Genomic DNA, 19,687 nt, shown 5'->3' with positions numbered 1-19,687 from the left:
ATCGTTAACTAAATTGCGGGTTAGATAAAAATTTTATTGCGAGGTTTATATGATAAATAATAAAAAAAGGGGCAAGGGTTTGTTAACCGGGTTCAAACCGTTTTATTTCTTTTCAGTACATGTCTCTTTCCTCTCGCCATCTCTTTTGTTTCCCCTCTGTTCGCCGCTCTCCGCGTGCCGCACTCCTCCCTTCGGTAACCACCTCTCGCCGATTCTCTCTTTTTCTTTCCCTTCCTTTCCTCCCCGATTTCCTTCTCCCCTCTTTCCGTTTCTCGTTCCTTTTCTACACGGTTTCAATTTTTTCCGGCCGATTGGCCGCCTTGCTCCTTGGTTTTCATGGTTGTTGCTATGTATATATATATGTAGTTGTTCGTATATGTGATTGTGTGTGTTAGTGTATGTGTTGTGTGTGTGTAACTTGTGTGTGTGTGTCTGCGCGGGTGTGTGTGTGAGTTTGCTCGGTGGCGCATGGCGTGCGTGCATCGTGGTGTTGCTGTCCGAATTTCTTGGCTCTGTTACCCTGATTAACATTTTATTATTAATTTATTTACTGAATTTCTGCAGGGAAAAAATTGAGTAAATTTCGCGAAATAAAATAAATTCGTGTGAGAAAAACTTATTGAATCGGTAAAATACGCGTTGGAAACTCGAATTAATCGGGTACCCGCGAATTTTACCGCCGTCGACGATGAGACTTGGCGAGCCGACGGTGGACTATGATGATTCGATCTGAGTCCTACGATTTAAAATACAAAATACGATTTAAAAGTACAAATGACGAATAAAATTATAAAATGCGATTAAAACGTAAAATACGGATAACAACGATTAATAAGTATATTCGATTGGTGTATATGAATTGCGAATTGTCACTGTTGGTTGAATTGGTGGATGAGACTTGGACAATTGGATTTTTGGTAATTATGTTGTGATTGATTTGACCTCGGGATGTTCGACGGGTAGGCCGATAAACAAAGGAGACGCTGCCCGATTTTTGGGAAATTAATTCCGAAAATACGGGAACGTAACCTATAATTATCGGAGTCGTCGAACGAGAATATGTAATTTTACGTAACCTAATTACGTGTTGTTGGGACAAGATATTTTTATAAATAAACCGTTCGTCCGTTTAATACGAAACGAACGCGTATAGACTCAGAAAAATATTCCGCTTAAAAATACTTTCGAGACCCAAATTCTTTTGTTTCGAAAGGTCGCTTATTTTATGAATCATTCTGAGTCGATTTTGATCGATAAATCATATTTTTGACCCGATTTCCGTTCTAAGCGTATCGAGTCGACCCTTTTGACGAACCGAGGCATGTGTTATATGAATTATGTGATACGTGAGTTATGTGTTTACGTGCTATGTGAATTACGTGTGTACATGGATCAAGAGTCCTGTGTTTGTCTGTTATATTTATGTGTGGGCTATCGTATGGATAGACGATAGGCTTTTGACGCGTAGTTCGTCGAGTGATTATCTTTTAGATGATTAAAGTTGTATCTTTTAATTATAGATACGGATCGCTCGAGTTGATCGGGACCAGACATTGGAAAGAATGAAATGGAATGGTATTGGATATTTGGCTTCTAGCAATCGCAGGAGCGGCATATCAGTAAATTGTTGAAATAAAAGAGGGTGATGCCATAAGATGTCAGAATGAGGGATTGCGTTTCTACGAGTGTGACTAACTGCTACAAACCCAAAGGCAGGTATCCCTATCATAACTTATTGTTCAAGTGATATTTATTTTAAATCTTCTTATGCAAGTATTGCTTTCTCTATTCTCAGTTCAAAATAGATAAATGTTTTACATATCGCTGAAGTAAAATGCTTATCATGCAAGTACCCTCTGCTATTCTATGTTCAGAATAGTAAACGTTTTACTTATCAAATTACTGGATTTATAAATATTTTGGATTTTATGAAAGATGATTTTGTTGCGAGGATTTCTGCCCAAGTGAATTGGGGAATAAAATTATTTAGCATGTCGATTGATTCAGCTCCTTTTTCAATAAAAAGGTTTTTAAGATTGGAATGGTTACTGGTTACTGTTATAGCGTAGGTAATCGAGATATCAGTCCAGCTGTAATATCTTTCAAGGCGAGTATATGCCTTTTCTGGCGCCCTATAGGTACTGTATGGCTGCGGGATACAGATAGTACCTATACTTACGGTATGGTTGCGGGATACTGGTATTGTTTCACGACTAATCATCGAAAATAGCATGAAATATAATTGGTTCCAATCTAAATTGATATCTAAATTTCTTTATTGTTTTGATAATCATAGAATAAATGATTTATCAACTGTTTTTGTTTTGGAATAATGGTAAAATGCAGTTTTGATTGATTTATACTGATACTTACATTGTTGTTAAATATCAAATGTGGTATTAGTATAGATGATTGATGTTGACTTCAGTATGGGATGTTGTGAGTATCAAAGTTCGTATTGATATCTAATTTGATATGACAACAAAATAAGTATTAATTTCACGAGTTCGGTTTTGAGTAAAGTTTATAATTCAATCCATAATCATTGTTTCATGTTATTGTGGTTTACGATATTTCCGTAAACACTGTTTTACGAGTTTTATTCTCGTCAAGATTCAAAGTATTGCTAAAGCATTTCGCTCAAAAATATCATAATGGTTTTGAATACAATTAAGGAATCAATTCTGGGATTCCTCAACTAAAATTTTATGGTTCAGCAATTATGATTTTTAAATGTTCTGCTCTGATGCAGATGTCGGTTTTATATCAAAATGACCTTATATTCACTATAATGATCTTGCTGAGCATTTCTTTCGCTCATACTTGCCTGTTTTCAAATTTAACCTCCAGTGAGGATTAGGTTGCGCTGTTTAGCTGTGAAATTCAAGGATGCAAAGAAGAAGCTCTTGGAAGGTGGTTGGTCCAGGGTTTTGCGGGCTAGTGTAAGTTTTATGGTGTAAATTTGTTTATATTATATTATATTATAGTTGTGTATTATATTTGGGCCTAGTATACTTCATTTCGAAGTTATACTAGTGGGTTTAGTTTTGAGTTGGAATTTATTGAAAAGAGTTTTAAAAGAAAGTGAAAAATTTATTGATGGAATTTGGAATTCTTGTTTCTAGAACTGTAACCTTAAAAGATCTTGGAGTAGTTTGGGGTCATTTATGATAAATATCTTCCGCTGACATTTATTTATTAATTTAACAGGTTAATTTGGATTGAGGTTTTATAGTGACGACCAAATCCTCTGACCCCGGATTTGGGGGCGTTACAAGAAGAAGCTAGTGAACCAGTAAATTCTGCAAATGAGAAATCATCTCAAGACAGAAGCTCACCTGAATTTAATAGCACAAACTCAGGGGAGAAAGAGATGGTGGTTCTGCAAGTCATGCCAACAATGAAGAAAATGAGGATACCTTTAGTCACCAAAATCATCACACCAGAAAATAGGATAAGAGATACTATTATTGATGAACCTAATGCTGGTGTGAGGACTAGAAGTGCCACTGCAAATGAATGCCTACATGGATTCTTCTTGCCTCAAGTTGAGCCTAAGAACACTGTAGAAGCTCTACTTGATCCTAACTGGATAATGACTATGCAAGAAGAGATAAATCAATTTGAAAAAAATAAAGTTTGGGAATCGGTTCTTGCTCTAAGAAATAGAAGCATCATTGAAACAAAGTGGGTGTACATGAACAAAATGGATGAAAATTATGTTATTACTAGAAACAAAGCAAGACAATGATGAAACATTTTCTCCAGTTGTAAGAGTTCAAGCAATAAGAATTTTACTTACATTTGATGCACATTGAAATTTTAAAGTGTATCAAATGGATATGAAAAGTGTATTCCTCAACGGTGAACTAGAGGAAGAAGTCTATGTGCAACAATCTCCTGGCTTTGAAGAGCCAGAATTTCCAGATTTTGTGTACAAACTATTTAAGGCTCTCTATGGTTTGAAGCAAGCACCAAAAGCATGGTAATATACCTTGTCAGAATTTTAAATCAATAATGGATTCACTAGAGGCACAATTGATAAAATTTTATTCAACAAACAACATGGTGATGACATTATTGAAACAACTAGCATTTTCGTGATATGGTTTATGAGAATAAAATATAATTTTATATAATTTTGTGGTTTATATGCAATTTCTGTGAATTAGTAAAAGAAAAATTAAAAAAGTCTTGTTCCAATTTGATGAGTCACTAAAGGGTTTAAGCTATGTTTTGAAAGCATAATTGAGTCAGTTGTTGTCGGGTCGTCAGATGGGACGTGACCCATTATGCGGAAAATGGATTTACTGAAAACAGTGGGAATAAGAAAGCAAGCGGATTAAGTCGAGTTATAAAAGATATTGAGTCCTCTGTGTATTGGTGTTATATGATTCGAATTTTTCAAAGGTTATACTGCTATATGAATTATCGGGTACGTGGCATAATCATAAACATCTATAAAAAGGGAAATTATGTGTTAAGGTGTAAAAATACGAGTTGTGGTTGATGTTACTATGTGAATATATGTTATTTGATAGTTATGTGTGTTTGTGAATTTGTGATTCGCGAGTTTTTAAAAGGATTTATTTGGTATAAATAAGAATTATTTGATCCTTATATATATTTATAAAATCATCAGAGTATGTTCAAACTATGAAATTTGTTTTATTATCTCCAGAATAATTCTAGAGACTTTTTAAAAATAAGATTTGGATTTATTTTAAGGTCTGCTTATTTTAAAGTGATTTTACAAAAGTCATTTCTATTTTCTGAGTTATCTTGCTAAATTCGCTGAAAATAAACCGTTCTCTCAATTATTATTTTAAAAAAATACTGGGAGATAGATATTTTCATAAACTTTATTTTAAAAATAAGTCTCGATTTTTTAATTTCTTTTTCCTATTTATTATTGAATTTATCAAAAATAATCAATATTGTTTTAGTCAGAAATGGGTTAATTGATTTTTTTAAAATATACGAAACTGTCCCTGGGCATATGTAACCAAGGAGTAGCCTCCCCTCCCCTTTTTTATTCCCTGTTGAGCTCTCTCTCAGTCTCTCTTTCTTCTCTCCTTTTGGTAACTTCTCTCTACCATTACTCATTCGTTTATTACCCGATTTTTGTATCCAAAGCCGGCTATGAGCTCGGTTTTACTCCCTCTTTACTCATCCCTGCCTGCATGCATGTTTTGTTGTAGTTTTCTGAAAATCCATTTCGGGTTCTTTGTTCGAAATCCAAATTTTAGTCCGGTATTGATGATTCCGTGATTGCTATTGATTATATTCGATTGGGAATTGATATATATATATGCTTTAATTGGAGTTGGATGTGATTGGAAACTCGTTAGGGAACCTCAATTTAACTCCACCACTGGCGATGAACTCCGGTGAGCTGGTGGAGTGGACAATGATGATGATTGGGTCTGAAATTAATGAAAAACAATTATCTTTAGTTAAAATTCGAGTTGCATGTTGTGTTCGAAAAATTTCAAAAATTTAATCTTGAATTTTCTTGAATTTTTCATCGAGATATTAGTCAATATGTGGTATTATGACTTGTTGAGTGATTAATTGATCGTAATGAAGGTTGCATGTAGAGATGTAAAATTTTAGATTTTATAATTCAAAATAAGGTCTTTTATTCGGTTAATCGGTTATAGTCGAGTTATGTGATTTTGTGGTATACGAATCGAACTACGTGCTAACGTGGATTTGCATGTAATAAGTGTAATTGTCGGTTATAGAATCTAAACTTATATTTGGTTTTAAAGGAAGTAAGAATCGAGTCCCTGAAATTCAAGTCTCGTATTATAGATTTGATTCGATATGTTAAATCGTTAGTTGGAAAATCGCATTAAGTGAATTGCATGTTATGCTTTATAAGAATAAATGGATAGGTTGTTGATCATTGTGTTATGATATAAATGGATATGTTAGAAGTTAAGTATTAGGAATTGATTGGGATTATGACATTCTGTGATTGATTGTTGATTGTTGTTGTTGAGAAAAGGGTAAGCGTATTTACGAATACGTCATGCCCAATTTCCGAGAGAAATTATATATAAGTATAAGGGATATAGACGTAAAGGTTTTAACGAGATTTGGATATAGATAAGTCATGTTTGATTATGTGAATACATGATCACCTGCTATGTGTAAAGTAATGATGAGTTGATAGCATAAAGGGTATAAATGTGTTAACCTACCTAATATGTGATATGTGTGATATAATTATAATAAGAAAAGAGGATAATACGATTGGGGTAGAAAGTTAGACATTCTGAGAAATGTTGGGAATTAATAAGGTTTCTAATTAGGGTTCATTTTGTATTGTAGAATTGGAAAGCGAAGGCGTTCGAACTAGGAAAGGAAAAGAGGTTTAGGTGGAAGTAATCCAAATCCCGTGAAAAAAGAAAGCTTTGTGAGGTAAGTAACTTTCCCTTTTTATTGTGATTCGATCATAGAGAAATGGTTATGATATGCATTGATAAAGTAAAGGGCCTTCTTAATATTATCACTAAATCTTGTGATAAACCCTGTTATTAGTTCGTTTATTTCAAGTACTTTTACCCTGTTCCTAATTCATATTATCCTTACGATCCCTTGACCCTACGTAACATGTTGAATATTTCTTACTCGAAATCTTGTGAACCTAGATTCGTATAATGATAACTTATGCCTTATCGATATAATTTTCCCTAAAATTGCCATGATAATATCCTTGATAATACCTATGCTTGATGATCGATCATTTTCCAAACTTACGTTTCTTTCGTTCCCATTTGCTTATTTCTCTTGAATACTTGAATCTAAGAATGATTTTTGACTCGAAAGAGTCCAAATGAATATAAATATTGTTGTTAATGTTAAAATGAATTTAGTTTAAAACTTCTATGTTTTCCAATATAAAGGTTTTCAATGAATTCCTAAATATTAGATAGAGACGTAAGAGGCTAGCGGGACTAGTCCAGTCATGTAAGAGGCTAGCAGAGCTAGTCCATTATTATAAGGTTGAAATAATGCCATAGGTACCTTAATGACCGGATAGAGGTCAGTACGGGCTGATCACCCGTATTATAATTAAAAGATGGATATTCCAATCAAGGGTTCTATATTGTTAAAATAAAAGTGAAAGATTGATAATTTTTGCAATGAGCACTATTTATTGTAATTTAATTTGATATTGAGTAGTATTGATTGACCTTCTTAAAATTGTGAGAATCCATTTGAGAATCATATCACTTGACTTTGAATACCTGATTATACAGAAGTTCAGTCTTAAAATCCTTGAAAGCCTTGAACCTCTTAATTTGAAATCATTTCTTAGATATTGCTAAGATACTGCCACCTAGTTTATTGAGAATAAGAATGCTTCTATTTTCTTTATATTTAGAATCATTTTTTTAGTTACTTGTTGAGCCTTTTAGCTCATTTATTTTATGTTGATCTAATCAAGGTAGTTAAGCAAGAAGATGGCCAGACTTAGAAGCACCGCTCGTAAGAGTGTTCCTGGCGGTCCTTTCCGTACTGTCATATTTCAGGTGCCAGATCAGGTAGATGATGTGTGAGAAAGTGATGATAGTTGGTGGGAATTGTAATAGCCGGTTCAGATACTTGTGGGTTATCTAGCGATTCCAAGTCGGAATCGCGTTTTTGGATTTATTGATATAAAGGGTTGTAATTATTATATTTCTGGTTGATAGTTATAATCTTGTCTCATACTTTATCATGTTTTGATCCTTGTAGCTTTCAAAGTTTAATATATTTCTGCTGCTATATTATATTAGTATATTAGTGTTGTGGGTACTCATTCCCAACCCCGAGTTTGAGGGCGTAACAATTATTCTAGTACAAATCTATGTGGATGATATCATCTCTGGATCTACTAATGAGAAGTTATGTCAAAGATTCTCAAAACTCATGCAAAGTGAATATGAGATGAGCATGATTGATGGGAGAATTAAGTTTATTTCTTGGCCTTGAAGTTAGTAAAAGAAGTGAAGGAATTTTCATCAGTCAAACTAAATATGTTAAAGATCTTCTGAAGAAATTTGGAATGGTGGATTGTTGTAACTATGAAATTTTCACCCTATCACAACATTAGGGGTTACAAGAGCTATAATACTATATTTTCATAGCTCACTAAGGTGTTACACATAGTAACACAAAAGACTATGTTGCCATAGATAATGAATAATTTTCTTTTTTAAATTTAACCAAAATTAATTTTTTTCCTTTAAAAATAATTAACTCGAATAAAATAAAATATTTATTTTTCTTATGAAGTAAAAATATGAATAATGAGTGATATATTTTAATTTATTTAATATATAATTTTAATTTTAATTTGAAAATAAATGACTAAATTTTAGTAAATAATTTAATAAAACTAATAAATTTTGTTTGGAATCATCAAACATTTATTTATTAAAAACTAAAAGCATGTAATATCTTTGAGTTTTTACAAATATATATATATATATATATATATATATATATATATATTAATTGTAAGATTTAAGGCAGCTCGTGAGCCAGGGTAGGCGTGCAATTTAGAAAATACTACAATCACACACACTATAAATATTATAAAAATTAAATTAAATAAATTAAATAAATGGTATATCATTGAATTGGCCAAGCGGGTAAAATTTGGGGTGGGCACCTAAAATTTGAATAGCGGGAAATAAAATTTTCGGACAAAAGATGGGAAATAGATTAAAGACTTGTTTATCTCTTTATCCGTTTCACCCAGTCTCTCTCTCAAATCATCACATTAGGGCTTTATTAGGGTTGAAACACCGTTCACCCAACAAAATTGAGCAGTAAATTCTGGTCGGATTCAAGATTCTGAGTTCAATTAGGGTTGGAGCAGAAGATTTGGGTTCAAACACCTCTTCCATTTTTCCAGTTTAGTTTTAGTTTGATTTTGAGGTATAACCTCTCTGCCCCCTGCTACTGTAAGTTTGAATGTTTGCTTTTATGCATCATCTTCATGAACGCTCTGAAAAATGTCATCCTTTCTCTCTACAATTTCTTTGTAAACTTCTTTGGTATCCCTTCTACTTAATGTCAACTAAACTTTTGATTTCTCTATTTTTAAGCAGTCATCTTCTTTTGATTGAGTGGTAATTGATGCTAATTTGTAGTGATATATGATATATGGAAGTTGATTATGATTACTTTGTGCTATATTATTATTTTAAATTCTGGCATTGAAAAGAGTTTTTAAAGGATGTTGTAAAATTATATTATAGTTGATATCTTCTACTATAATATAGACTCAATTTGATGTTTTGGTTATTTATTTTAACAACGCTAAAACATGTGAAAGATTTGTACTCACTAATGTTATGTTTTTCGTATAATTTTATTGAAAACCCCTTTTTAACTAATTTGAAATTTTACTATAATATACTGATGGATCAACTTGGTGAACTGAGAAGTATTTTGAATGCTAGCTAGGGGCAATTGATTATAGTTGGTGTTTCGGCATGCTAGAGTTGTTAAACGGTTTACAAACTATTTTCAGGATGTTATAAGAATCAAGAATAAGAATCCGGATGATAAGAATTGCATTGTCAATGATCAGGTGAAAGGTCTTCCTTAAGTTACCTAGACATATGCATTTGGTGATGGATTCCTGAAACGGGTCCATATCTATTTACGCTATTTGTTGTCAAATTCCCTTTTAAGGCATTTTAAGTTGGTCTATATATGTGATTTCTAAAATTATTACATCTTCAACCTATTTAGGATTCTATTTTAATTTCGTAAAACTTTTAGAAACTCTAGCTTAATTGTCTGTGATACTTGTATAGAATCCTTTTCTTGGTAGCCTATGTTATTCAATTATTCATTGTTGAATTATTTATGAACATGGTGACTTGAGCAAAACCGAAACAATACCTGCAACTTTGGTATGTGCGCATACTATCATTGATTGTGCCGCCGGGCGACCAGCGGAACTAATAAAAACTGTAAGTAAGCCGATCAATACTTTGTAATATGTAAAAGACATACTTCTGGTTATTAGTTCAGAGTTTCTAATGTTCTTGTATGTTTATTCGGATAAGTTGTTTATTATTAAATGGTTACACAATTAGTATCCTTTGTTGGTGTGTCTGCATAATTTAATATACTCTCTTTTAGGTAGAATGAGATGGAACATGAAAGATAAAAAGAAGAGCAGGTGGAAGCACATAATATTGTACCATGATAAAGTACTTATTATAATTTGTGTTTCCTTAAATCTGTAGGCACCATCATAAGTTTCATCTCTCTCTCTCTCTTGTGAGTCTGTTTTATATGTAGTTGCATATATATAAGATGCAAGTGTGTTTGTTGTTGTAGACTCACCTGTGACATGTTAGGGATAATAAAGGTTCAGTATTTCTGTTTCTTTTATTTTTTAAGATGTAAATAAGCACATAAGCACTTAGTACGAAGTCTTTCATTCTGATTTTAGTTTCATGAACAAATATCAATCTTAGAAAATGGCAAAGCTTCTTCTTGATCCGAGGGTAAAAACAAAGGTTAGCAATCGTAGCCTGGCCTCAATTACACCAGCCAATATTATTGCTCAACCAGGCTCATTTTTCTTTTTCTTCATTTTAGAATACTAATTCTAGTAGGCTAATCTTTAATGTTGCTGTTACATTATTTTTTTCTTAGTTAGTGCCTTATTTCCAAACCTTCCATAGTTGTTGTAAGTTGGCTAATATGAGTATAGGTTCATGACGCTGTTGATTGCTTGGCTGTTGACCGGGTGCCATATTTTGTGGAAATGAAGCAAGTGTAGAATATAAATTATGCTAATTTGGGTCTTAGTAACGACTATAGCAAACTGATACCACCTTCCATCTGAAGTCTGATAAATCTTTATTGGTTAGATCTAGCATATTATCGGCTTATAGGATAAATACCAGTCTCTACAAGGAGCTCGCTTGGTCTGATAATTTTGAGTAACACAAAGTGTAACGACCGAGAAATTTCGACTGTTTTATATGATATTAAATGAATAATTATGTGATTTATGATATTATAATTTATGACTGATCATAGAGGTTAGCTGTTACGTGATATATATAGGTTCTGTGTGGTTCTGGTTATTTTCGGGTATTTTATTACTCGTTAAATGGATTTATATTAAAAATTATACTATCCGGGTTTCGTTTTAATAGCTATTATTTCGTATAGAGCGACTGGCATTATTTTGCATAATATGGCATATACCATGATGATTTTCCGAATATCCATTTAAATTAGAAAGTGTTTTGTTTCTTGAAAAATGACTTATCCGAGCCCCTATCGGGACTAAAAGCCCACAAAAATCGTATTTTTATTTTTATAAAATCGTGAGACTGGTAAATATTCAATATTCTTGCATATTTGAATTATTCATAATTTTTGGGAAATTTTAACATAAATTTTGTATTTATTGGATTAAAAAAATTATTCCTTGTTAATTATTGATTTCAGGCTAATTATTTTTATTAAATGATATAATTAGGCCCCAAATAATTTTAGTAGTATTTTTGTGTAAGTATAAATAGTTTTTTATTAAATTTATTATTAAAAATCAGGTTTATATTTTATTTTTCAGAAAATAGAAAAATATTCTTTGAAAACCTGTTCTTGTTGTTCTTAAGGGTTATTGGAATCAAACCCAAATTTGGAGATGATAGGAGTCTCAGAATTTGATGTATGAGTAACCAAATTGCTCGTGATTCAATCCTCTATACATCACAATCATCAAAACCATCAAACGATTGGTAATTCTTAATCTCGATTTTTAGGATTTATACCAAAATTGGGGGATTTCTAATTTAGTGATTTTTATTTTTTTTTATTACATGAATAGCTTCTACATGATCAGTAGAATCGATTGATGCCAATTTTATTGATGTTATAGTTAAAATTTGTATGGTCGAGTTCTTGTATTTTTACTGTTTTAATTTTTAGTTTTCCGATTTGTTCTTGATTGGTTTGTTAGTTATAATCACAGTAACAGATTCTACGTAATCAGAGCATCGTTTTGATATATATAACTTGAATTTTGATCACGTTTTTGTTAAATTCGATTCATCGTCGGGGTTCTTCGAAGCTCGGCCAGAATCTTTAAAGTCTGAGTTGTGTATTGATGTTGTTAGATTAATCGAGTTGCTGGAGTGTTGTGGAATGGATGGGGACTGATTTATGCTCTTTAACGATCGAACTGGAGGGTTTTTGGGGGATGCCGGAATTCAAATTGGGGTTCGCCGGTTTCTAGAATTTTCCAGATTCCGGCCACCCTCAAGAATTTTACGGCGGCTGTTCTTCAGGGTTCGGGTTTTGACCTGTTTTGTTTTTATTTTGAACCGATTTTGATTCTGTTTTCCCCAAAACCAAATCCTAAATCTGTTTCTGTAACTTTCTTTTTAAAAATTAATTCAAAGATCATTTATAAATTCTAAAAATTGTTTTTAAATTGAAAATTTATTTAGTTAAATTATTTAAAATAATTAACTAAATTATTTTAATTCCTGAAAATTATTATCTCTATTATGTTCAAAAATCTAAATTTGATTTAAATATTTATAATTTATTTTAAGTTAATTATTTATGGATTTAATTAATTAATTAATTCATTTAATTAATTAATTTTATCTATAAATAGTTAAATAAAATGTAATTATTTATAATTAAATTAAATAATGATTTAAAATTCATTTTGAACTTTTATAAATTATATAAAGGTATTTAAAATTTATTTAATATTGTTATTAATTGAATTTTTCTTATTTTATTCATAATAAATAGACCTTTTGTATGTTTAATACGAAAGGAACGTGTCTAGACTTAGAAAAAAAATTCCCCTTCCAATAAAAATACTTTCGAGACCTAAATTCTTTTGTATCTAAAGGTTGCTTAAATTGCGAGTCATTTTGAGTCGGTTATTGATCGGTTAATCATATTTTTGACCCAATTTCAATTCTAAAAGTATCAAATCCTATCTTTTGACGATTTGACTTGCGTGTTACATGAATTATGTGTTTATGTGTTATATAAATAATATGATTTCATGCTATATGACCCGTATGCTATCTGTTACAGTTTAGATGCTATGATTAGTTATAAACAATCAGGTAGATGTCGAGACATATAATTACGTCGATTGAGTTTAGTTTCGTCAATTGAAATAGTACTTTTGTTATGGAATCAAGTAGCAAGGAGCGCAGTCAGGGTTAGAATGAGTTGGTAGCGAGCAGTTATAAGCTAACGATAAAATGAAGAGTAGTGGGCATACCAGGCAAGTATTCCTCAACCCTCTTATGATATATTGCTAGTATTTCTTCCTTATTCTAAATTCAGAATAGTTAAATGTTTTATATTTCGCTACAATTACTCTTAATTATGCAAGTATCCTATTGTTCTTGTTCCTCATTATGAATTGTGATCTCTTGAGCAAGTACCTATTGTTCCGGGTGATTTGCGAACCCTGAATCGAGATGTTTTAAAATCAAAGTGATTTGACATCAAAATACTCCATGGACTGGATGGTTACGATAAGGGCTAGAGATGGATGAACCCCTTAATTATGGAGGCCATAGTGTCTGGGTACCTTGATATGTTGGTGGATCTATACAGATGGGTATAGATCCGCACTATATCCTGACTGATCAGCAGGGTATAGTGTATATGTTGGTTCTAGTATCTCGTCTAATTTATTGTTGATGGCCATTAATGACATTCCTTCTTGAAAAGTTCTATGATTACAAAACCAGAAAAATACCTGATTCAAAAGATGAATCAGTAAATTACTCGTTGCTTTAATTTATATTTGAAGGCTCCTAAAGACCAATGTTTTATTTGCTCAACTGTTTCAAATAAATAAAAATGTTTATGAATTACTTAAAGATTGTCTAGAGAATTGTTTTGAAAGTGGTACCTGGAATCATTTATATTACTTACTGGGCATTTTTGGCTCACTCTTGCTTTGTGTATTTTTATTTTTTTCAGAATCAAAGGAGGATAAAAGTGAATAGCTCCTAATAGACAATAAAATTAGAGAGATCCCAGTTGCGAGAGGATGGAGATGTGAGAATAAATAATACAAGGGAGTTAGTAAAGAGGTAATAAACTTTTATTTAGTTGTTGTAAATATTAGAAGATTAGATTCTTGTTTCATACCATAACCTGTAAACGATTCGGAATTGAGAGGTCATCTGTATATTATTTTAATATACGGGTTTATATTATGTAAAGATTGTTTAGTGAAATCCAATCTTGACCCCGAATTTTGGGATGTTACAAGTTGGTATCAGAGCAACATGTTATTGGTTCCTGAAATAAGAATATGTGGAAGTAAGACAGGATTGACAGGTCATATAAGATAACGAAGATCCTAAGTATGCTCATTTTGAGTTTGAGTTGAGTGTGAATTAAGATTAGCGGATCCGATATTATTTATTAAGATATGATGTTGTTAAGATATGTGTAAGGCGAATATACCAACGCTATAGATATATTGAGTATTTAGATCCTATAATTATGATGAGTTGACGGCTTGATAGATATTGGGTAAACTACCATGATTTCTATATGATTTCAAATGGATGTGAGATTTGATTCTTTCAAGAATTTGTAAGAAAGGAGATAAATGAGTATTGGTATGATCCTGTTTAGGATCACGTAGTGGGAAATGGCTACTAATCTTTTACCGAGTGAGGAAATCAGAGAGTTAGAATTGCCAGTTTTGGAGGCACTCTTAATGGTTGACCCTAGATACTTTTGCGAGATGTTCTTATTAATGTCAGTTATTCCTTGGGCACCATGCAAGGAATGATACATTTACCTTATTAGAAATACTTTAAGTTAATACGAAGATACGACCTTATCTACGGACAGAATATTGGAATGTCCGATTGGTTGTAAATATGGAATCAAAAATGGTGGTTCGAGTATCAAGGTAATACTAGCTGTTAGCATTGGAGATAGAGTAATGAATAAGGTAGTTATGTAACGGTAAATGAAGTTTACGTCGATTAATGAAGGTGAAATGAACCCAATGAGGGGTAAAAGATATACTGAAGTGGATAGACCCTTATGTGGTGGTTTCTTTAATTAGATACCTTATTGATAGATTATGAGAATAACAAATAACTCATATAGTAATGATGACCATGTGTGCGATTTTCAAAATTTTAAAATAAGTATTCGAAAAAAATTTTCTTAATAAATTTCTAAAAGATATTTACACAAAATGAGTTTTCAAATTTGGTTGTCAAATTACTACTTGAGTTTCTTGTTTTTTTTAATCAATATATTACCTAGAAGAATAGTTGATCTGGACTCAATATTTTTAGTGCAGAGGATCAAATAGACCCGCGATTACGGAGAAGTTTAAAAGTTTTCGGATAGAGAAGAGCGCAAACCCTGTTTAATAGTATCAACAATAAAGTCAATATGAGGGAACATTATTTATTTAATTCATGAAACTATTAAGGTTTACAAATGTTCGTTGACCCAAAAAAAGCAAAGGATGATTGAAGAAACCGGAGGAATCTTCCAAATGATTGAAGAAGAATAATATTCTTATCAACGGAGTCGAGGTGTTGCATGATCGATTGTTATTCTACGTGGCATAAATGAAATTGAAAGCTATGACTATGAATCCTGTAAGGACGTGATTATGGTCGAATTATTAGAGTATAGAGAGTGGAGGTACGACGTTAAAAATATAAGAAATTATTATTGTTGACGAATTTACGAAGGCATTTCCCGGGGACTTTCTGAGATTATTATCTGATGTGGATTTTAAGTCTATAATTTAATGAGCCTTGAAGGGATACGTGAATGAGATGTGGAGGATGACCAATGGTAACATTCTTTTCTATGATGTGATAGCGTATATTCCCCTTGAAAGTCATTACATTCCTTTCAAATTATTGTTCCTTCAAAATATTTCTTCTAATTAAGACAAACAGTGTTATGATATGATACTTTGTCGAAACGACGAAGAGTCTGGTGGCACGCCACCTAATCATGTGATGTATGCCATATAGTATGAAAGACTGGCCATCTTGGGTATGGATATGGTTGTCTCATTCATATCTAAGTTATCATTTATTCTTCTTCTCTAATCATGATTTATTGAATTATGAATTCTTTCACTTGTTTTGTTGCACTGTTATTCTTTAAAAAAAAACTTTCTAATCAGAATCATATACCCAAATTCTCTTCTTATGTAAGGTCTACTCTTTAAGTATAGCATATGAAATTATATGTTGAGTATAGATGTGATTGCAAGCCAATAAACGTTGGACATTTACGTGCAAAGAAGAATCGATATGCAAATAACGTGGGTGGCACGAAGACATCAAATCAGGAACAGATATATGTTGTATATGATACATTTCAAGTCTAAGATTTTGGCGTGAAATGGATTAGCTAGCAAATCGTATTAGGTAAATTAGCAATAGAAATAAGAAACTAAAGTTGTGCGTATCGGACAAAGTAAATGAATGATGGGACAACAGCAAAAGACTAAGGAATTTTTAATAATAACTCAGACGAGCGATTAATACGTAAGAAGGCGAAACATACTTCAATCACGGGGAGATACTTGCTATGAAATTTCGACATCAAAGAAATCTCGAGTACGATAAATCTCAAGCGTGTTCTTCAAGGAATTGTTAAGGCTCCTAACTCAAGTAAGTTAGTTATGATAAATTTGATGCTTATAACTGAGCCAGTGAAGAAGGTTCCATATAGAAATACATAAATGAAGATGAAGAAATGGTGATCTAATTGCGAAATCTTTTAGTAAATAACGCTTTCAAACCAAATGAATTCTCATAGGTTATGATGGTATTGGTTGAGACCATGTGTTGGTTATCAGAAGTTGAACAAGTTAACTAATGAGAATAAATACATATTGTCAAAGATAAATGAGTTGCTCTATTAGTTGGAAAGATGCAATATAATTTCTTAAAGATAAGTATGTACAAGAATCAACAATAGAGAATAATATTAAAAGATATTCTTCAACCGGATTTATGGACAGGTGTGAGTAATATGAATTGTTAGTTAAAGAGCTGGAATTGAAAAATGAACTAGAAAAATCCTGGAATAAATTTTTGAGAAACAACAGAATAATTTTATATTCATTAGTGGAATTCTGAGTGATTTTGAAGAAATAAATCAAAGGTATGGTTATATCCTTAGTTTGATAAAAAGATGTATGTTATGTCAGTTAGTAGTATATGTGATTATCGGCATGATATCTTCTGAAGTATGATGAAATGATGAGATTGGAGGACGGTGGTAAAGTGATATAGTTGTTGATTGTTTGGTTGATTGTGGGTGTCGGCTTGAGTCCGTCTGGTAGTCGATAATATAGAGGAGATGCTGCCCAAATTTTCGGAAAATACCCTACTTTTAAAGGTGGAAAAGTATACTTCCGCGTGTTAATGATATTTCCGCTATTACTCCAAATGATTGCGATCTCGGTTCTTAAAAAAGGTTGTTATGACCAAACTAAATTTATATAATTAGATTTTGATTTCATTTAGCTAGACATCACTTGGTTCAATTGATCAATTAAAAGAGTTAATTTGTTACTTTTACTAACTTATGGTTAGTTAGATGGAAATCAACTCCAATTAGATTAAGTCAAATTCTGACATGATTTCCATATCCGAATTCAAAGCAATTAGAAAGTTGGAGGAAGTAAGGACATTAGTAGAATTCAGAAATTTAGTGGAATTAGCGCGATGTTACTACAAGCATGTGAAACCTTATAAATATGCCCTTTTGTAATAGACAAGAGAATTAAAAAGTTATTTGCACATGCAAGTGAAAAGGACGTTTTCAAGAACTAAAGGTTCAAGATAAGAACCAAGAGAAGGAAGGAAGAGAATGAAGAAGAGAGGTTGAATAAACGAGAGATTAGTAAATATGCCAACATGGATGTTGTTAGATGATTAAAGAGATTTTATCACCTACAATAGGGTTTTATTAGAGGACTTGAAGGTATACCAATATAGAACGATGATGTAATGAGAATTATTCCAAAATACTGGAAAACTCGCGAATACAAATATTTGAGGTATGATAGAGGCTGGCAATGTTAGCATGTGAACTAAGGAAAGAAATGTATTGATTATGTAGGAAAGAAGATATATAGTTGGCTTAAACCCCAATAATTTGAAACATATCTTCAATTCGAGAAAGTCAAATATGACGGAGGATAGTTGGAATTAGTTAGAAATGATAATTGCGTGATTAGAAATTATTTGCGCAAAGTTAAGGTGGTAGTTTTTAATTCAGCAAAAAGAAAAGATGGATTATAGTAGTTTTATTAGTTATGAATTGAAAGCTTTCATTCCAGTGTTAGCCACAGAAATGGCTTATCTAATGATGAACAAATCAGTACTGTTAACACGAAGAAATCATTTATGTTAAGAAGAGACAATAATTTTGAGGATGGAGAAATTAACTAGGAAAGGAAGTGGAATCAAAAGGATGATAAAGAAATTTGATATGATGATCCAGAATATAAGTAAGTTACGAATGTCAGGTGTGACATAGCTAAAGTAAAGGATGGAGTGAAACGCCTATAACCGAAGATAGGGAATTCATTATGAGAATGCGATTAAATAGGGAAGGTTAAATGAAGGAATTGATTGGCATGACATAACAGTGGAAATGGAAGGACATGTAAGTAAATGTCATATCTACTGAAGAATCGAAGCCAGTATCAACGGTTAAACATACTATTATAACTATTTCAAAAAAATGAGTATAGCTCGTTAAGGAACGATATAGTAGAATCACTTGAAAATCAAAGCCGGAGAAAGCGTTATTTGAATTATTAGGGGTAGGTTAACCAAACCTAATCATTCTTTTATTAATGAATAATTTACCCGTTGAATAAGTAGATATTGCTTCAAGGAGATTGTGGCACGTTATCAGATTCAAGTATGGATTGTAATTGATCAATATTATTACTTGATTTAATATATTGGAAGAAGTATTAAAAGTGTGGTGAACCGTGCTGAACCAAAATAAGATATACCGCTCATGGATTAACGGGCATCAAGTAAGGCAGAACTAAAAGATAGGAATTTGGCTAAACATCTCTAACTCAAGAGATTCAAGTTACTCCAAAAATATGATACAAGACATAGGTGAAAAAGAAAACTTTCTAATAATGTGGCATAAAGACAAGAATAAACGTTGTATGTGACGGAACGTTAGAGAAAAGCGTTGCCATAAATTTTTATATCGGGACTCCCTAGAACCAAATAAATGATAATATGGGTTAAAGTATGGGGTGATGTATTCAGATTAGTGTATTTTCTTCAAACTAGTAAAAGATTTTCGCTCAATATTCGATTATGATTCATAAAGATTAAGGTATGATAATAAGTTTATGCATTACTCGTATCCAGTTGAGATTTTCTCTTTAATTTTAAATTTTGGGAGTTGATTTAGGAACGTTTAGAAACAGAAGGCGCCTTGTTCTCAGCATATCATTCACAGGTGGACAAAAAGAGTAAGGGGATAATTAAGAAACCTTGAATGTGATTGAAAACGACTACAAGCTGGGCTAATTGGGAAAAGAAATACGTGCAAAATGAAGTGTAAGAATCCGTAAAAGTGAAAGTGTTCATAAGCACGACTGATTAGAATTAAAAAG

Source organism: Apium graveolens, chromosome 2 (genome assembly GCF_009905375.1).
Source record: "Apium graveolens cultivar Ventura chromosome 2, ASM990537v1, whole genome shotgun sequence".
Classification (NCBI taxonomy): Eukaryota; Viridiplantae; Streptophyta; class Magnoliopsida; order Apiales; family Apiaceae; genus Apium; species Apium graveolens.
This window is presented reverse-complemented; position numbering follows the sequence as displayed.